Below are 21,467 nucleotides of genomic sequence, written 5' to 3' on the forward strand. Positions count from 1 at the left end.
TACCAACTGTCCTTGTTAACTGAGGCACATGCTTATTTATCCAGGTCTTCCCCATAACTGAAGCAATCTGTTTTTGGGTAATAAAGATGTTCTAATTGATGGTTTCCCAACCTCCAAAAAATACAAATAAAATAAATAGATAAAATTTAAAAGACCAGCCAAGAGCAATAAACATCTCATCTAATATTTGAATCATCTGTAGAGCTATATCCTTTGGGCATTTATACAGAATTACAACCTGGAAAGAATCATAAAAAAATAAAAAGAGGTTTGCATAGTGGTTAAGCCATGTGGGTGGCTCACTTGCTCCCTCGCTGCCTCCCCCACCTACCTACCTTCCTCTCTCAGGACACTGCCCTGCTCCAGCCTCCCCAGAATAATGCAGTGGTAGTAAAAGCATATTTGAAAGCAGCCCCATGAACATAAAGTGACAAGGAAGTGAGAAGCAGTGTGGCACTGACCAGTTTACAAAATGGTCAGAAGAAAGCAGGCAGGCCTGCAGAACAGAAGAGGATAGTAGCTTGCTAAGGGTGGGAAGGGAAAGGTGTCTGCCTTATTCCTCACTGCATCCCAGCGCTTGGCAGAAGAGAGTGCTCAGTAACTATTTAGCACATTAGTGAATGGAGGAAAAGCAAAGGAATGGAAGAGAAGTTAGGCAATAAGGCTGGTGGCAGAATTAGAGTAGAATCCAGCTCTTTTGGCTCATCGTTCAATGAATACCCTTTCCATTTATCACTACTGATTTACAAATATTTGTTAGAAAAATGTGCCGAGAGCTGATCAATAAGGGGAAAAAATGAGTCTCAATCAGATGCTAAAGAAATAAAATACAAAAACAGAACCCATTCATCTGTCAGTTAAATCAAAAGTCAGATAAATATGCATATATTCACATCCCAGGAAATAAAAGCTTTGCATAGCCACTCTATAAATATACCTCCAATGAACTCTTATTTACTTCTAACAGAAAACAGCATTCGAGCCCAGGTGGTGAGAACTAGAAATCATCTACTTTGTAGAGTTAAAGAGAAGCCATGCTTCCAGAAGAGTAACTTCGAGTGGAGTTTAAGGCATCAGATAAATGAGTGTAATAAACTGCCACAAGGCACTGCCCCCGTTTTCTGGTTTCCTTATCCTCGGTTCTGTTACATGTGCTGCATCCTATTATATCATTGTGAACACTCTCCACAGGTAGTTTGTGTTTGACCATAACCACAATACTACTTTATGCATGTAAGCCAATTAAGAGAATAATTAGGAGATAGGAAATAAAGAATAGGGTCTGATACAGATTTTTTTCAATGATGGATAAAAATAAATAAACAAATAAATATTATCAAATAAAAGGAGGAACAAGAAATTAGGCCAGATGTTATCTGCTGTGATGCATTACCAAAACGCCCCTCAAATCCCAGTGGCATACATCAAACTTGTTTTTTCCATTCACATTACATGTCAGCTATAGGTTGGCTTTGGCTGACTTGAGGCTGTGGCTTTTGCTCCAGGTGTCTTCTGATTCTAAGACCCAGTCAGAAGGAACAAATCGTATCTGAGACATGCCATTCTCAAGGCAAAAGGTAGAAACTGAGAGGAAGTTGTCATATCTCTGTTCAGAACTAGAATATGTCACTTCCACATTTGTTCCACTGATTAAAACAAGTAATAGTGCCAAGCCTGACTATGGGAGAGGGAGACACTGCAAATCACTTGACAGGCAGGCAAGTATAATCAATCTCTTACAAGGAAAGCAGCAAAGAGTGGAGAACTATAATTTATCCCACAGATCTTCCAACTTCCATGTCTAACGCTTTTCTCCTCACTGTTTGTAAGTCCACAACCATTAGGTGAATGATAAAATGAAAATCCAGGGCCAAAAAAGATTCCAGGAAGGTGATGACATGAACGTAACACCCTTACCATTTTCAATCCCTCTGTTGCAATAGATATAGGTCTGATGTCTGCAGATTGCTAAATGGAACTGAAGGCTCAGGCTCTCTGGAGTATGGAGGAGGAGACTGCAATATGTATCTTTAATTTTTCCAGGAGCTGGGCAAGTGCCCAGAGTCTAGCCTCTTGGAACCTTGGAACAACAACTGTAAACTAATGGTTCTAGAAAAAGCCTGGTCTGTGGAGATCTGATGACCCTTGGGTGGGGGGCAGATCTCCCTGAATCATTTGAGACCAAGACCAGAACTGGGCCTTTAGGAGCTGACAAGGAAAATATGACAACACTTAACAAGACTGAACATCTGGAAAGACAGTTACCAGTCAGGACAAAGGGAGCAACCCACAACTAAAAAGAGCTGTTTGAAGAGTGAGAGGCCAATATGGTCAGAAAAATAATAAGCTAACTGAAGGAGATTTAACTACAGCAGAGAGAAGCCTTCCTGTATCTAAAAGCACAATTTTCCAAATAAACCATACAGCAGATTAAAAGAAGGAAAGAATGGATCATGGCAAAAGTCCAAATTTGTGGTCTGAAAGATCAAACGGAAAAAACAGCTCAAAGCAGCAAAAAAGAAATCATGATAGAAGAGATAAGAGACTTGGAGGACAGAACTAATGAGATGAACAGCAGTTCCAGCAGAAGAAAGATGAACAGATAGTAGTGAGGCAATAATAAAATACATAACAGAAGAGAATTTGCTTGGCCCAAAGAAAGACCTCAATCTGCAGATTAAAAGAGCTCACTTTATTCTAGACACAGACCTAAGCATGACTTAGTAAATGCCTGAACTCTGTAAGAAAAAAATTTACAAGCCTACAGGTGGAAAGAACATATTCCTTACAGAGGGGAAAGCTCAGAGAGATACCAGATTTTCCCACCTGCAACATCATAAGCTAGAACATGATCCTAACAACTATTGAGAGAAAAATGGATACTCAAACCCTACACCTGGCACCTGGCAGGAAATAGTCTAGATACTCAAAAATGTGATGAGAAAAGGTAATCATTAATGGAATAGAAATGTATAGAAATTCCAAAGTAACAAAAATAAAAAAAAAAAAGAAATCCAAAATAACTGAAACCAGCAAAAATAAGAAAAGGGATAAGAAACAAGTTAAAACATAACAAATAAGGCAAGTTAAAAGAAAAACTATTTATACAACAGGCAAAGAAAGTAAATTATGCCACTAAAAGAAAGACCTAGCTATATTCTGATAAAAAGAAATACTCTCTTTAAAATAAAATGATAAAGAAATGCTTAAAATAACAGGATAGACATAAAAATTAGGTTTAAAAGATTAAAATGAAATTTTTTTTTTTTTTTAAAGAACAGTAGGTAAGGGGCACTTGGATGGCTCAGTGGGCTGAGTGTCCGACTCTTGGTTTCAGCTCAGGTCATGATCTCAAAGTCATGAGACCAAGTGCCATGTGCGGCTCCAGGCTCAGCAGGGAGTCTGCTTGAGATTCTCACTCACCCTCTCCGTTTGCCCCTCCCCCTCATCTGTCTCTCTCAAATAAATAAATAAATCTTAAAAAAAAAAATGCCCAGAAATAAAGTCAACAAGAGGGGCATATGACCTATAATATATAAACAAAACCACAAAATTCCATCAGAAGACATCAAACAAGATCTGAAAAAAATGTAGAAACTATACTGCATTCTTGTCAGTTCTCCCAAGCTTAATATATACTTTAATTCTTTCGGTTATAAAGCTATCTTTTTAAAAGCTGTATATTGATCTTAACAATTATACAGAAGAATAAATGCCCTTACATAGCCAAGAACTTTTTTTGCCAAGAATATTTTTAAAAACAAGAGCAATAACTTTCAATATGTATGAGAATTTAACTTATGAAAAGATGGGGAAAGTTGTTAGCATAATACACTACAGACAACTAGAAGAAGATAGAACCCCGGGGCGCCTGGGTGGCTCAGTCGTTAAGCGTCTGCCTTCAGCTCAGGTCATGATCCCGGGGTCCTGGAATCGAGCCCCACATCGGGCTCCCTGATCAGCGGGAGGCCTGCTTCTCCCTCTCCCACACCCCCTGCTTGTGTTCCCTCTCTCGCTGCGTCTCTGTCAAATAAATAATTAAAATCTTAAAAAAAAAAGAAAAAAGAAAATAGAACTCCGTCTTACTCCAAGCACAAAAAGTAAATACTATACAGATTAAATATTAAATAATTTGTCTTGTTAATAATCTGCCAGGGGAGGTGGGTAGGGGGATGGGGTAACTGGTGATGGGCATTAAGGAGGGCACTAGATGTAACGAGCACTGGGTATTGTAGGCAATTGATGAATCACTAAATTCTACCCATGAAACTAATAATACACTATATGCTAACTAAATTGAATTTAAATAAAAAAATAAGCTGCCAAAATAATCTAAGAGAATATATGTACATTATACAACAGAGACTTAAGCCCAGAAGCTATAAATGAGAAGACATACATATTTACTACATGAAAAAATTAAAAATTTCTATAGTAAACAATGCAAAAAGCAAAAGAAGAGACAATAAATTTGGAGAAAATATTTCCAATACAGAAGAGGTTTAATATTTACAAATACAAAGACCTCTTATAAACTGACAAGATGAATACCCAGAGATGGGGGGAAGAGAGCAAAGGACAGAAAGGGGGCAAATTTACAGAAGAGCAATTCCCAGTGGCCACTGTTGCCAACAAATACATCACACCCAAACTCTGTCAATGCAAATTGAATACGACCTGTTCTACCTGTAGTGGACAAGAATGCAAGGAAAAGGGTCCTCTCAGACACTGCTGGTGGATGTGTGAATTGCTAGTTTTTAAAGAATGTTATAATCTAGAAACACCTATTTTAAAAACAGATCTTCAGATACAGCAAACCCATTCTAAGAAATTTATCACACAGAAATAAAGCATTTCTGGATAGGGAAGTTTACTACAACACTATTCATAGTGGCTGACACCTAGAAGCAAAGTATATGAACATTAATAAGGAAATAGTTGGGTACATTAAAACAATCCTCTACCACAGAATAGTAAAGCAGTCACTTAAAAGAATGAATTAGAACTGTAACAGCTGGGGCGCCTGGGTGGCTCAGTCGTTAGGCGTCTGCCTTCGGCTCTGGTCATGATCCCAGGGTCCTGGGATCAAGCCCCACATCAGGCTCCCCGCTCGGCGGGCTCGGCGGGAAGCCTGCTTCTCCCTCTCCCGCTCCCCCTGCGTGTTCCCTCTCGCTGTGTCTCTGTCTGTTAAATAAATAAAATCTTAAAAGAAAAAAAAAAAAAGAACTGTAACAGCTGACATGAAGAGACTTCTCTAGGTATTAAGACAGAAAACCAAACATGGAATAATATGTATCATGTAAGCCACCTTTTACAAAGCACAAAACAAAAACTGTATTTGGATATGATTATGATAATGTGAAAGCAAAAGTATACAAACAAATATATACATATTAAGTCACTGATAGGAGTTGAGTTATGGAGGATGGGAAAAGGGAGCGAAAGTTGAGTAAAGAGGTAAAACCCCCCCCAAAAAAATTTTTTTTTAAACCCAACCATTAGCCTTTGTATGGCTATACATACTCAAAATCAAACAAACAGTAACAACAAAATCAACACTCACATTGATGGGGGTACATCAAAGGGACACAAGAACCAACTGAAAGATATCCAACAGCCTAAACTGGAACGAGTCAAGCAACCAAATAAAGTAGTATTGGATTATAACCCAAAGTATAAAATAATTATCCTTGAATCATACTAATATAATGATTGAATAAATGATTAAGTTAGAGAGAAGTGACAAAGCTCTACAGAAGAATTCCAAGTAATTCATGTAGATAAGGTAAAGCATAACTGCTGACTCCTTAAATGTGGGCTGCAGACAGTGGCTTCTTCTGAAGAGGACAATGTAGAAAGGGGAAAAGAGTAACCTTCAGGTAGAGACATTCAGCCAAGTGATCAAGGCCAACATTAACAGTGATAAGTTGTGTTGGCAGTATGTACCCTAACATCAGTCTATTTATGAGAAAGATATTAGACAAATCCCAGCAAGAGAGGCATTCATTAGCGTGGAGGACCACAGGGGAAGGGAAGGAAAACTGAATGGGAAGAAATCAGAGATGACAAACCATGAGAGACTCTGGACTCCGGGAACCAAACTGAGGGTTAAGGAAGGGAGGGGGTGGAGCGATGGGGTAACCAGATGATGGGTATTAAGGAGGGCATGTGTGGTGGTGAGCACTGGGTGTTATATGCAACTCATGAATCGTTGAACACTACATCAAAAATTAATGATGTACTATATGCTAGCTAATTGAACATAATAATAAAACGAGAGAGAGAGAGAAAGGCATTCACAGCCAGAAGAGGTGACCAGAACTCTCAAAACCATCCAGGTCATCAAAAACAGAGAAAGTCTGAGAAAGTATCAACCTAGAAGAGCCTATGGACACATGACAACTAAATGTAATGTGATATCCTGGATGGGATCCTGGAAGAGAAAAAAGACATTAGGTAAAAACTAAGGAAACCTGAATAAACTATAGATTTTAGTTCATTACAATGTACTGATACCGGTTCCTTAACTGTAACAAATGTACCATACTGAGTATGATATTAATAATGGGGAGTAGGGCACAGAGAATACGGTTACTCTGTATTATCTTGTATTATAATTCTGTAAATCTAAAACTGTTCAAAAAAATACAGTATAAGGGTACCTGGGTGGCTTAATCAGTCCTAACTCTAAATCCAGATCATGATCTCAGGGTGTGAGATTGAGCCCTGTGTCAGGCTCCACACCCAGTGGGGAGTCTGTTTCTTTCCCCACCCCCACCCTACCTCTCCCTCTGCCCCTCCTGCTCATGCTCCCACATGCTCTCACTCTCTCTCAAATAAACTCTTTAAATAAAGTTTATTAAAAAACAAATAAGTACTCAACTAAGTTTTTTTTTTTTTAAATAAAACAAATTATCCCTAGAGTGCCATAAGTGGACATAATTTGGGGGTGATAAGAATTAGATTGTGTTGGGGCGCCTAGGTGGTTCAGTCATTAAGCGTCTGCCTCCGGCTCAGGTCATGATCCCAGGGTCCTGGGATGCGGGAAGGCTGCTTCTCCCTCCGCCACTCCCCCTTGCTTGTGTTCCCTCTCTCGCTGTGTCTCTCTCTGTCAAATAAATAAATAAAATCTTTAAAAAAAAAAATTAGATTGTGTTGTAAATTACAACTCTGTAATTACACTAAAAATCACTTCTTTGTACACTTAAAAGGAGGAATAATAATGGTATATAAATTATACCTTGACAAAGCTGCTAATAAAAAATGTCCTTGCACAAAAGAAGAAAAGTTGAAGATTATGAAGATATAAAGGTTATTAAAATTTTACTTGCATTTTGCAGCACAACCATAACACAGAGAAAAAAAAAATCTGCATTTTCTCTTCTCAAATAATGAAGATGAAGCCTCTCAAACACATGTTAAAACCCATAAGCCTGGAATCATCATTTTATTGCCCCTGTGGAAAACAACCTTAAATGAGAAAGTATATTATTTGATAATTTTATTTCACATTGTAATTATAACATTTTTTTAAAAAGATTTATTTATTTGAGAGGGAGAATAAGAGCAGGGGGCGGGGCAGAGAGAGAGAGGGAGAGAGAGAGAATCTCAAGCAGACTCCCCAATGACTGCAGAGCCCAATGTGGGGCTCACTCTCATGACTCTGAAATCATGACCTGAGCTTAAACCAAGAGTCAGATGATTAACCGAATGAGCCACCCAGGCATCCCTATGATAACATTTTAATTAAGTGGTTTCTGATATAAAATCTGGGACATATGCTAAACCTACACAGCTACAAAATGAGTCAATAAAGTGACTAATAGTTAATCATTTAAAAGCTATTTCTAATAGTGCTCAACATGAAAACCCTTACGAGACTGAAGTTATAGAATAATAAAATATCACTGAATTATCTATAAATACAAAAACTGAAACAGTAATAAGCATTTTATTTTTTTAAGATTTATTTATTTTAGAGAGTGTGCGGGGGGGAGGGGCAAAGGGAGAGGGCAAGAGAGAATCTCAAGCAGACTCCACGCTGAGCACAAAGCCTGATGTGGGACTCGATCCCAGGACCCTGAGATCATGACCTGACCCAAAATCAAGAGTTGGCCACTCAAACGACAGAGCCACCCAGGCACCCTGGCAATAAGCATTTTAATGGAGACTTTTCCCTTAAAATGTACCACATACTGAAACTATAAATTATAATAAACTTAAGCTTTAAAGAATTAAGCAAGAGAGGCACCTGGGTGGCTCAGTCGGTTAAGCGTCTGCCTTCAACTCAGGTCATGATCTCGGGGTTCTGGGATGGAGCCCCAAGTTGGGCTCTGCTCAACAGAGCCAGGAGTCTGTTTCTCCAGCTCCCTCTGCCCCTCCCCCTTCTTGTGTTCACTCTTTAAAAAAAAAAAATTAACTGAGATACAAACACTCTCACAAAAACACAAAATTTGACTGCTCTTTCTTCACAAACCACATCCTGTCTTTCAGGCCAACTCACTAGAAACTACTCAGGAGTCCACAGGAAGACTGGGAGCTGGGTGGGCTGGGGTGGGGTACAGTGTCTTAATGAATCAAAGTTCCTAGAACAACATTTGGCATAAAAGGGGTTCTCAATAAATATTTCTTAAGTAAATGAATACATCTCAGAAAAAACATAGTAAAAGAGGATAAAATGCTTTATTCTAGAAGCTATTAATTCTAGAAGCTATTAATTCTAGAAGCTGACTTATCTCCATCTCAGTCAACATTAAAATAAAGTGGAGAAAAATAAAGATGAACAATCTGCCACAAAATATTAAAATAGACTGGCTTCCAGTGGTTTTCTTTCATTTTACTTAGATTTCAAAATGTAATAAATATCCAATTCCTTTGTAATGAAAAATTCCTTCAAAAACCTTAATGGAAAATCATCCCAATTTTGTCTAACATTTACATTCACTCTTGGGAGTGGGGGTAAACGGAAAAAGGGGAGAGGGATTTTTTTTTTAAAGCGAATTTACTGCAAAGCTTATCATTATTAGAATGGCATATGACACAGCTTGTTCCCAGGGGGAAACAATCCTTTGCTTTCAAATTCAGTACCACTTAGATGCATTTAATTTGAGTGTTTTCTAAATTGTTTGGTTAACAGAAGTATGCAGAATTTTCTTAAAAATGAAGAGGTTCTTAAGTATGATACATTATTTTTAAAAACCATAGAAAAACCCCAAAAGGAGGAAATGTGTAAAAACAAATTATGATATACATGCAAAGTAAATAATAAAGATAGAAAATCCTTGATAGAGAACTTCAGTGACAATATGGAATTGCAATGTAAAATCAAAAAAGGCACTTCGCTTCCATTCTTCCCATCTTTAAAATCAAGATAAGAATAATAATGACAAATTCTTAGTGCTAAGTGCCAGGCATTGTTTGAAGCACTTTATATACTTTACAAATAGGTTACAATACGTAACTAATTCTAGCACAACTCAACAATAATCGGTAATTTCGGCTTTCAACAGAGGTTAGCCAAGAGAAAATAACACTGTAAATCACCTGCGCACAAGGTAATTTTTCCTTAAAGATAGTCTTTTCTCATAATCCAATAAGGAAATGTTACTGTTTTCCGAAAATATTTTAAATGGTGCCATTTAAACAACAAATGGAAAATTAAGGACAAATGTAAATGCAAACAATTATAAAAGAATACCTTATAAGGAGAAACATAAAGAAAACAACTGTGTGTGTTCTGCTGACACACAATTTTTATTGATTAAAGAATGTATAATACTCTTAATATAATACACCTAAGCTATTTCTTGAACACTGAGCTTTCTTTAAGGTAAAACTTTTGTAATACAGTAGATGACTTTCAGAGCTCTAGATGAATGGAGGGATTGTTAAGCAGGAAACACAAGTGGAGTATTTTTGAGAATTCCATTGTTAAAGAAAACAGGATAACAACAAACCCTCTGAAAATATGTGAGCTGTTCAGAAATATACAGAAGCCCCAGTTGATCTACTTCCTGGTAGGTAATGCCTTAGAGATCTGCGATGCATTTAAGATCACTGAGGGCCTAACACTGATTCACACCAGGAGTGCCTCACAGAGTGGTTTTTCATACCAAATAAAATTCCAGAGGAAAAAAGGGTTGAAGTCATCCTTCAACCCTTTGAAATACTTTTTTTTTTTAATGAAGTAATCCAGTCTTTGAATTTGCATCTTAATAGGACTTTTCATTCTATTCTATTAATAAAGGTGTGGAAAGAATGCAAAAGCATCACAATACTAAGAAAGATCAGCATAATTAAAACAATCTGTGAAATTAGAGGCCTTAATTTAATCCAGCCTCCATTAACACCATCAACACTTACTGAAGGCCCACTGAATGTCCAGAGCAAAGACAGACCCTGGGAACACAAGGATGACTAATAAAAGGTCTCTGGCCTCAAGGAGCTGACAATCTAACATTCTTTTTTTTTTTCTATCTTATTTTAATTAATTTAGTATTTTTTTAATTATTAACATATAATGTATTATTTGTTTCAGGGGTACAGGTCTGTGACTCATCAGTCTTACACAACACACAGTGCTAAAATTCTTAAAAGTGTTTTAAGAACTAACTCTAACTGATGTTTCTCTACTGAATAAAAGTGACTGGCTCCATATCACATGACGATCACAGGGCCTAATCACTAAAGCAGTTGAATGGAATTGCACCAAAAGCACAAGAGCATATAGGTGGGGGCTGGCTGCCTTTCCTTCTTAAAAGTTGATCCTTCTCAAATTCCAAGGCTGGGAACATAGTCAGGTGGATACTGAAGTTCTGGATATCCTGCCCCCTCCCCACAGGACACAGCTGCAGAAGCAACTCCTTATTTCAAGAAGGTTCCTCTCTGAGTACCAGTTCTGTGGTGCCCCTTGATAAGAAGAGCCAGATTCTGGATCATAGGAAGGATGACAGCCTATTTTAGCTACTAGTTTAATAACAAAGAGGAGAACTGGTTTTGCCTGAATGTTTGCAATTGTTACCTCTATACTAGGTAAAAAAGAACCTGGGCCACTAGTACTGTGGGGTTGTTTAGTAACTCCATTTCAACTCTGGTCCAAAAAATAAGAAAGAATTCTCAAACAAGTAACATTGCAAAAAAATTTTACAGAAACAGGGAAAGGGGACAGGTGGGGATGGGAGATACATATATTAGTTGGTGTGTGTATACATACCTGTATATATGTATGTGTACATACACATATACAAGCTATAGACCAAAGGCATATTTATTTGAGAGTAATAGTGTCAATTGCCAAAAATTCAAAACCCTTTAAGACATATTGCTGTGATGTACACAGGATGAAATATCCATTTTCTACTTGTATAAGCTACAAAGCTGGGCTGAATATGCAGAACTGGCAACAATTTGACCCTTGATATATAAACAATACTGTACAGCAGACTTTTTGCCTGGGGGGTTTATCTCATTTTGTTTCATTATTAAGCCTCTTCAACCTTAATATACGCTCAAAATATAGTTTTAATTCATGCTAGTTTTAATTCAACAAGCTTCTAAGTGTGGAATGTACTAGCATAGGGCCTAGCACATACTAGGTGCTACATTTAAATCCTTGGTTTGCTACATCAAAACCATATAGGTGCTGTTCTTTAGAAAGCTGTAGAAAACATCATAATCAACTGCTGCCTCTTTTCTGGTTGGCATTTCCTGATGCAGCCCCTCCCCCCCAAAGAGCCATGACTCTCTTGCCTTTGGAACCTTTCTAGTGAAGTTCCATTTTACATGGGGTTAGGCTCTATCAGTCTGTGGGTAAAGACGACATCATGTTACTCTAGACTCTAGTCTAGTAGGACTTCTTACTAGAAACCAAGGCAACTCAAAACAGAAGAGAACAAGCAAAGTTTGGATTCTTGGTTAGGAACCAAAGGTAACTACAGCATCTGTGTTATGGGCCAAATGGATGTGTGGGCACTGAATAACAGAGTTTGCTCCTCCCCACTCTTCTTACCACCACACTACATAAGGAATCAGTGCTAGCGTGTCCAAGAGCAAGAAAGGGGAAAATGAGACAATCCAACATAGAATGTCTTTATGAGTATAGGGGTAAAAGCACAGAAACCAGTGAACAAAATGGGGGTGCTGGGGATGGCGACCCCTGGTGAGTCTGAGCCAGTGTGAAAACAATCCCATGTTAGTAAGTCCTAGAGACGGTGATCCCATCTTTGGAGAACCCTAGGCTCCTTATGGTATCTGAAAATTTTCTAAGCACTTCAACCATTCTGTAAGTGTTAACAGCCAAACCCCCTTCCCTGTGGCATGGATTTTCTTAACAGTCCTCTCTAATCATACCATTTCACTTATCAAGCCAAGTACACATGATGTGAACACAAAAATCGCTTTTTTTTTTTAAGATTTTATTTATTTGACAGAGAGAGCACAAGCAGGGCAGACAGAGGGAGAGGGAGAAGCAAGCTCCCCACTGACCAGGGAGCCCAGTGCGGAACTTGATCCCAGGACTCTGGGATCCGAGCTGAAGGCAGACGCTTAACTGACTGAGCCACCCAGGCACCCAAGAATAGCTTTCTTTTTACAGGAGGTCAGTAGAAGACTCGAACAGCCTTGAAGGTCCCAAATACATTAAGAATGAGATCTCCAGATTTCTACGTAAGAGGAATTTAGAGATAACAGACTACTATTCTCCCACATCCTTAAAGAAAGAATAAACCTTTTTTTTTTTTTTTGGTTTTTCATTTAAATATAATCACTTAAATAACATACACAAAAAGTCTCCTCTATGCCAGGACACTTAAATAAAATCACAACAAAATTTTACCAGACAACACCCTCTATCCCACCCTAAAGAATTTACATGAGCTAATACAAAGTTGTTAAAGCAATGTACTGACTTTGAAATGGAATAATGGCTTTTCCTAAATGCCAGTATTTTAAGAATACTTAGATATGCTAGTAGGCCTGACCTACTGTTACATTCCACAGGGCTGGTTTTTGTCACTCAATTACACAAAACAGTATTTCTCAGAGTGGATGCTACAGTTTGAAGATGAACTTAAAATAGAATTTTCACTAGAAACATGTAAAAGAAAAACAATCTCTCCAACAAGAGAAGCATAATGAGTGAATGACTTTTTTGGGAGTTGTAAATTGGCTGAACCACTTTGGCTAAGAGTTTGGAGTATCAATTAAGTTAAATATACATCTTAACCCTGTGACACAGCAATTCTACCCCTATGTATATACCTAAGAGAAATGAGTAAACTCACAAAAAATCACATTCTAGAGTGTTCGTATTAGCTTTATTCATAATACCAAAAACTGCCAACAACTCAAATATCTATCAACAAAAGAACTGATACACAAACTAGAATATTGATATAAAGGGATACTGTAAAACAAATTAAAAAGAATGATTATACATAAAACGTGGCTGAATCTCAGTGAAGGAAGGATGATAAAAAGAACACACAGTAGGGCGCCTGGGTGGCTCAGTTGTTAAGCATCTGCCTTCAGCTCAGGTCATGATCCCAGGTCCCGGGATCGAGCCCCATATGGGGCTCCCTGCTCAGCAGACAGCCTGCTTCTCCCTCTCCCTCTGCTGCTCCCCCTACTTGTGCCACTCTCTCTCTGTCAAATAAATAAATAAAATCTTAAAAAAAAAAAAAAGTACACGGTGTGTGATTCTATTCACATGAAGGCCAGGAGCAGATAAAGCATCTACGATGAGGAAAGTCACAACAGCGGTTAGTTAACTCTAGGGGAGAGGGGATGCAAACATGAAATGGGAAGGGCCCAGGGGCTTCTGGGTGATGGAAAAGTTCTCCAGCGTGAACTGGGCGGTGGTTACAGGGATATGTACGTAAACGCAGTACAGTGAGCTGTACACTGAACACCTGTGCACTTGAGAATGTGTAAATTATGCCTAGGAAATAAACTGATACAGGCCTTTTCATAAAAGCAAAGGAAGAAATAATGATGGAGGAGGAGAAAAAATGATATATTTGTCTACGTAAAAATATAAAACCTCCATGCAGAACATGAAGGTCTTAGAGAAAAGTAAAAGGCAACTGACAGAACTGGGCATATATTTACAATGTAGGTGATAAATACTGACATCCCAAATATGCACCTCACCATTGAAGTACATCCACATGCACAGAAGGGTTAGTACATCTCAAACATGAAATTAAAAAAGGATGTCAACCAGAAATTCTCAAGAAAAGCACTAACACTCCGACATGAATCCTGAGCAATCATCTCCAGCTCACGGGGTGCACCAGCGAAGGACATCCTGCAACGAGGCCCCAAACAGTCGACCAGAAGGCTGCTGGCTACTCCATGTGGAATCGGTCATTTCCTAGTAATGAGCCGCAGAAATCCAACACTTGTTTTCTTTTCTAGCACCTCCCTCGTGGCAGATGGCATTTTCCTAGTATAATTACAAAATTGAGCAAGGACTTCTATCCTTGCTCCACTAGCAGTAGCCAACCTTGGTCTGGGATACGGGTGAGTTCTGTGCCTGCTCTGATCAACACCTTATGCTCACGGGAGGCTCCAGAACACAGATGGGCTTTTCTGGGCACTCCTGCTCCACTCAAATTCTAGGCCACAAGGGAACTCTCTCAGGTCTGCTGCCCTGCCCACAAATCCTCCTTTTAAGTAGCTGGGAGAGTAACATAAGAAATGAGCTGAATGGGTGCAGATTCTCCTGGCACTTGAGACTTCAAGAAATTCTCAGCTCTCACAATAGACCACACTGAGCCTTCCAAAATATGCTAAGACTTCATGTATTTCCTTGTGACCCATTTTGCCTGCCACCTCTTCCCATCTACCAAAAGCGCAAACAGTCCCTGCATCCTGTCTCTTCCTGGAGGGGCTTGTGATCCTCGGTACAGTTTCCTCAGTTGCCTTGCCATCTCAGCTCTATGACGGACTCAAGAAAAAGTACTGTTATTTTCTATGTTATCTCGCTCCCTTCTCCTCGTGGCACTATACATCCTGACGGGAAATAGTATCATTTCTATTCAGAAAATATTGTGAAATAAACAAAACAGAAACAGACTCATTAAAAAAAGAGAGAAAACAAACTGGTGATTCCCAGAGGGCAGGGGGGGTGCAGAAATAGGTAAAAGTGATTAAGAGGTACAAAATTCCAGTAAGTCATGGGGATGGAGTGAACAGCATGGGGAATATAGTTAATTATATTGTAATAACACTGTACAATGTATGGTGACAGTAACTACACTTATCACAATGAGTGCAGCATAACATAGAATTGTCAAAATTAATATAACATTGAATGTCGTCAACTATACTTCAATTTAAAAAAATATCATGCAATGAATGAAAATGAAAACACATCACTAGAAAGTTTGGGAAATACAGTTAATCTGGTGCTTAGAGGAAAATTTATAAATTTAAATGCTTACATGAGGGGAAAAAAGGAAGATTTACAAATTAATGACTTAAGCTTCCAACTTACAAAGCTGGAAGGAGAACAGCAAAATAAGCCAAAGTAATAGGAAAAGGAAATAATAAAGATAAAAGCAGAAAGCAGTAAAATAGAAAAAAAAAACCCACAAAATTAGATAAAACTGATTTTTAAAAACTGGTTATTTGAATAGATCAATAAATTCACAAATCTCCAGCTATACTGACCAAGAAGAAAAAAGGCAAGACCAGTATTGGGTATTACCAATATTGGGAATGAAAGAAGTGGCATCACATTAAAATGATAAGACAAACAACTTAGATGATATGGACAAATTTCTTAAAAAACTGACACAAAACAGAATACCTCAGTAGTCCTGTATCTGTCCAACATATTAAGTTTATGAAAAGAAAGAAAACCTAGGCCCAGATGATTTTGCTCTTCAATTCTACCAAGTAAGGAAGAACATCAGTCCTATACCAACTCTTTTAGGAAATAAAAGAGACTATGTCCTAACACATTTTCTGAGACCTGAATTACCCTGATACCAAAACCAAAGATATTCCAAGAAAAATCTACAGATCAATATTCTTCATGAAGACAGACGTTAAGAATTCTTAATAAAATATTAGGCAAGTCCAGAAATACAAGAAAATGATAACAACACATCATGAGCAAGTGATCTCTATTCCAGGAATACAGGTTGTTTCATCATTCTAAAATCAATGTAATTTACCACATTAACAGAATAAAGAAGAAAAGTCATGATCATCTCAAGAGATTCACGAAAAGCTTTTGAAAAAATTAAACAACCATTATAGTACAAAACTAGCAATTGTAGGGAACTTTTCCAACCTGTGTAAGGACACCTATAAGAAGTATACAGCTGACACCAAGGAGGCCCACTGTTGCCACTTCTATTTAACATTTTACTGCAGGGTCTAGCCGATATAGTAAGGCAAGAAAACAAAAAGAATGCATACTGGAACAGATAAGTAAAAAAGTAAGAAGACTGACAGTACCATGTGTTGGCAAGGATATGGAGCAACTATAACTCTCAATCATGGCTGGTAGAAATATAATATAGTACAATCACTTCGGAAAACAGTTTGGCAGTTTCTTAAAAAGTTAAACACATACCATATGGGCCATCTTCTCCACTTCCAGGTATCTGCCCAAAACAAGTTAAAACAAATACCCAAACACATGCCTAAGAATGCTTATAGTTGCTAATTTTTAATAGCCAAATCTGACAAAACGCATGTCTGTAGGAGAATGGATAAACAAACCATGATATATTTATACAACTGAATACCACTCAACAACAAAAAAGAATGAACTCTGATACATGCAACAACATGGATGAACTTCAACAAAATTATGCTAAGCAAAAGAAGCCAGATGCTACAGAGTACATACTGCATGATTTCATTTAAGTTTTTTTTTTTTTTTTAAGATTTTATTTATTTATTTGACAGAGAGAGAGACAGCTAGAGCAGGAACACAAGCAGGGGGAGCAGGAGAGGGAGAAGCAGGCTTCCTGCTGAGCAGGGAGCCTGATGTGGGACTCGATCCCAGGACCCCGGGATCATGACCTGAGCCAAAGGCAGACACTTAATGACTGAGCCACCCAGGCGCCCTATTTTAAGTTCTTTAAAACACACACAGGCTTGGGGAGCCTGAGTGGTGCAGCTGGTTAAGCAACCAACTCTTGGTTTCAACTGAGGTTATGATCTCAGGGTCATGAGATGGAGCCCCGCATCCAGCTCCATGCACAGCGCAGAGTCTGCTTGAGATTTTCTCTCCCTCTCCCGCTGCCCCTCCCGTTCATGCTCACTTTCTCTCTCAAATAAATAAATAAATCTTAAAAAAAAAAAAAAAAGCCACACACACAAACACACACAGGCTCTAAAGTGCCAGGTAGCTGATTAGTAGTTGCACAGGGCTGAAGCTGAAGACAGAGATCTGACTCAAAAGGACACAAAGGAACTTACCTGGGGAAGATGAAAATGTTCTATATCAGGGAAGGTAGGCTGGCTGCCTGTTTTTGGTAAATCAAGTTTTACTGGATCACAGCCATGCCTATTAATTATGTGTTGTCTATAATTGCTCTTACACTATAAGGGCAGAACAGAGTAGTTACAACACAGATTTTATGGCTGACAAAGTCTAAAATATTTATTATCTGACCCTTTACACAAAAAGTTTGCTGACACCTGTTCTTTATCTCTATCTTACTGGGGATGATAAGTTATGGTTGTATGAAAATGTCAGAACATATTGAACTGTATGCCTAAAACAGACATATTATAGGTAAATGATAGTTCTATAAAACTGAGCTAAAAGTAACAAGTACTTACTTGGAAAACTAACAAGTACTACTTGGAAAGCCTCATTTTCAACAGGAACTTTTGTAAAGAAGTGAGTTTTATAATATGAAATTATTTCTGAAATGGTCATTTTTATCCAACATAAACCACAATAATTAAAAGCCAAGAAGGTAAAAAGAGCTCGGGAGGAAATCTGTTCCCATCCCACATAACCATAAAACTTGAGTAGAAATATACTATGAAAAACTTGCAGAAAACTGCTTACCAAAAAATGTGTAATTTTCAATCATCGACAGACACTCCAAATAATAGATGCACGGAATGAAAAATTTCAAATAGTAACTGAAAAACTATTTCACACTAAGTGCTAAGCTATGAACTGACTTAGAAGTTAAAGTCATGGTATATGTATAAAACTTCCAATTCCAATGCAACATTCATTTGCCCATGCCTATTTGTTATTGAAACCACATGTTGGCACTGAAGCATTTTATGGTTCATTTGAGACAAACATGCAGAAAATTGTGGGAAACAAACAGAGCCCTAGGAGTCTGTTAAAGGCAAGACACTCAGCTCCAATGCAACTTCAGTTTGGAGACTTCATGAAGCTTAAGCTAAAAAGCCCATCCATGAGTGAAAAGAGGTCTGTCTTACCAAGAAACGTCTACTGCAGCTGTAATGTACAGAAACTGCAACCACCAACCAAGTTTTCATTTTTAACCCAGAAATTGCAAAACATAGATCCCATTATTTAATGAGAGAAAGTGTGCCAAAACTTTACATGGTTATCTTCATCTAGTCACGTATTTAAACACTGCAGGGTAAAAATGTCCTCTAAAAAAATCTAAAGCATGTTATCAAACTAGTAAAATAATACTGATAGAAAGAACTTCCTTTAAAGACACTTGGCTATACACTAAAGATGAAAACAGAATCCTCTCAGGATCTGCCTCCCGTTTTCAAAATTCATTTCAGACAGCCATGTATATTTTAAAGCAAGTTCCTCCTGTTAATTCTGAATTCTAAACAGCCTACCACTGTCAAAATAAGGCAAAATGCAATGAGGCGAACAGGGAGCTAAGTAACAAGAAAGTGTAATAAAACCCCCCAAGGAAAAATTTTTAAAAACTTTAAATCCATGTTTTGCCATGATTTCCACTACCTCATAAGTCAAATAACATATGGCTTCCCTTCTTCCCTGTAATTACTCTATATGCCTGTCCCCAACCCACTGGGCACACTATTATTCAAATGACGAAACCTTTGAAGATGCTCTACAACTTGCTAGGCATCATGATAGATAAACAATTCAAAGAGATGCAAATCTCTAAGGTGAAGGAATTCTCACACTGGAGGGGATACCAAAGAAACTCTCAGCACTCCACAGCACAGCACTCTGTGAGCCCAGAGCCAGAGGGGGTTGGGTTGAGAAGGAAAGCCTTCCCTTTCCATGCTCTCAAGGACAAGGAAAGTACTCTAAATGGACAGAATGGTATCAATTTTAGCACACATCAGTACTCTAAATGGACAGAATGGTATAAATTTTAGCACACATCATAACCATCTGGAGGGCTTGTTAAAATACACTCTGAGCCCTATCCCCAGGTTTCTGATTTAGGCAGGGCCTGAGAATTTGCATTTATACCCAGTTCCCAAGTGATGCCGATGGTCAATGGACCACACTCTGAGAACCACTGGTACAAGCAGATGTGCGTGGCCCGTTTACAGATGCCCAACTAGTTTCCTGTGGTTGGAATACAGTTAGCATTAATTTGTAATAAATTCCTTTTTCTCCACAAAGAATGTATCCACTTCATTAGTTTCCCTTTTTAGGGAGGCTACAAACACTTTAAAGATCATGACAACTGGGATAAAAATGACCCATGTTAACATATAAAAGAATTAGAGGGTCTAACAAATTTATTATGTAAAATATTTTAAAATACAATTTTTTAAAAATGGTTAAATTCAGGGTATTTTTAAACAAAGCTTAAAGCTTTCATAAACAAATTATCTTCAATTTACTTCTCAACATCCAAGTGGCTTAAACCACTTCATACCTAAAGGATGGCTATAATCAAAATTGACAAACACTAAGTGTTGGAGAGAAACAAGAGTTCTCACACACTATTGGTGGGAATATAAAATGGTGCAGCCATTATGGAAAGCAGGCAGCTGCTCAAAAAGCTAAACACAGACCCAGTAATTCCACTCCTAGGTATACACCCAAAAGAATGGGAAGCAGGGACTCAGAAACTTGTATACCAACTTTCATTGCATGCTGCAGTCTGAGGGTTTATGTGCCCTCAAAACTCGTATGTTGGAAACCTTATGCCCAACATGATGGTGTCGGGTGGAGCCTTTGAAGGTGATGAGGTCGTGAGAGTGGGGCCCTCATGAATAGCATTAGTGCTCTTTAAGAGAGAGTCAGTCCACAGTACTCCTTACCCCTTCTTCCAGGTGAGGAGACTACTAGGAGTCCGCTACCCAAAAGAAAGCTCTCACCCACCCAGGCTGATACCCTGATCTTGGATTTCCAGGCTCCAGGCCTATGAGCAATACATTTCTGCTGTTTACGAGGCCCCACTCTGTGATATTTTGTTACAACAGCCTTAGGGATGAAGACACCTCAGTATTATTCACAAGAGCCAAAAGGTGGAGCAACAGGGGAATGGATACACAAAATATGCTAGATATATAAAATGGAATATTATTCAGCCTTAAAAAGAAATGAAGTTTTGATACGTAAACCACATCATGGATAAAGCTCGAAAACACTATTAAGTGAAATAAACCAAACACAGATGATAAATATTTTATAATGCACTTATGTGAAATATCTAGAATAGGCAAATTCATAGACACAGTAGACTAGAGATTACTAAGGATTGGGGGAGGGAGGAATGAGGAGTTACTGCTTAATGGTTACAGAGTTCATATTTGGGGTGATGACAAAGTTTTGGAAATAGATAGGGATAATGGTTGCATAACCCTATGAAAGTAATTTATGCTACTGAATTGTAGACTTAAAAATGGTTACAATGGCAAAGTCTGTTACATATATTTCACCATCAAAAAAAAGGTTCAGGGCACCTGGATGGCTCGGTCGGTTGGGTATCTGCCTTCAGCTCAGGTCATGACCCCAGAGTCCTGGGATCGAGTCCCACATCAGGCTCCCTGCTCAGCGGGGAGCCTGCTTCTCCCTCTGCCTCTGCTGCTCACCCTGCTTGTGCTCTCTCTTTCAAATAAATAAATAAAATCTTTGAATAAATAAATAAAACTTCAAACGGTATAATCTCAATTATTTGTCCTAAAAGCCCACTGAAGATTAAATTGCTGATATCAGTACTCTGATGTCAGTTTAGCGGAGCACTTAAGTTATAAAGACATGTCATTAGCGGTTCCATTTTGTCTACAGTACTTATATGCTCACTAAGAAAATCTGCTCATGGGAAACTAGACAATGGTTTTAATAAACTTTAGTCAGATAAGCTGTGAAAGACAGCAAGAGTTTGTAAGAACGAGCTCACTAATCAGATGCCAGGAAGGTACAAGAATGCTGCTGAGTTTTGTTTCACATAAAAATTACCTAATTTCATTGTCCCAAAATCATATGAAAAATGAACTGCCTCATGAAAGCACATGGAGTATTTTGATAAACACACCAGCTGGATGCATCATATATCAGAATG

At 38.2% G+C, this 21,467-nt stretch overlaps 1 protein-coding gene across 4 annotated transcripts in view; it reads right to left on the reverse strand.

Annotated features, from left to right (window-relative positions):
- Positions 1-21,467, reverse strand: part of SLC25A26 (solute carrier family 25 member 26) — a 132,959-nt gene that overhangs the window by 42,101 nt on the left and 69,391 nt on the right. The window lies entirely within an intron of this gene.

This window comes from Eumetopias jubatus, unplaced genomic scaffold (assembly GCF_037043125.1).
Source record: "Eumetopias jubatus isolate StellerSeaLion01/CBP00866 unplaced genomic scaffold, mEumJub1_p1.0 scaffold_1, whole genome shotgun sequence".
NCBI classification, from domain to species: Eukaryota; Metazoa; Chordata; class Mammalia; order Carnivora; family Otariidae; genus Eumetopias; species Eumetopias jubatus.